We start from the raw sequence: 467 nt of genomic DNA on the forward strand, positions 1-467 counted from the left end.
ACATTTACCCCAGCAGGGGGGATGCCATGATCACGAAGTTGGTTTTCCCAGGGTGAGGCTTATCCATTGCTCTCCGGATGTGCTGACCCCTGTGATTTCCCCAAATGTAGGAACCTTGACTGCATAATTTGCAGTAGTGGGGGACTTTCTTTGTGCTCTCATCTGAGGTGAAAAAAGGATATGTTTAATACTTGTACAAGGAAAAGTGGTAAACAGCCAAAGTACAACTAAAGTTGGCTAATTTAAAACCCATTCACAGGGCTAGGGAAATGGCTCAGCTGTTAAAGGTGCTCGTTTGCAAAGCCTGTCAGCCTAGGTTCAAATGCCCACATAAAGCCAGATATGCAAAGTGGTGCATGCATCTAGTGCTCATAGGCAAGAGACCCTGATGTTCCCATACACTTTTTTTCTCTTTCTTTCTCCCTGCAAATGTATACATAAATAAACATAAGTCCAGTCATAATCCT

At 43.5% G+C, this 467-nt stretch overlaps 1 non-coding gene across 1 annotated transcript; it reads left to right on the forward strand.

Annotated features, from left to right (window-relative positions):
* LOC123459203 lies at window positions 1-161 on the forward strand. The gene has a single exon (XR_006636101.1). It is a non-coding gene; the product is annotated as a U1 spliceosomal RNA (small nuclear RNA).
* The last annotated feature ends 306 nt before the right edge of the window (window positions 162-467 follow it).

The sequence above is a fragment of the Jaculus jaculus genome, chromosome 2, assembly GCF_020740685.1.
Source record: "Jaculus jaculus isolate mJacJac1 chromosome 2, mJacJac1.mat.Y.cur, whole genome shotgun sequence".
In the NCBI taxonomy this organism is placed as follows: domain Eukaryota; kingdom Metazoa; phylum Chordata; class Mammalia; order Rodentia; family Dipodidae; genus Jaculus; species Jaculus jaculus.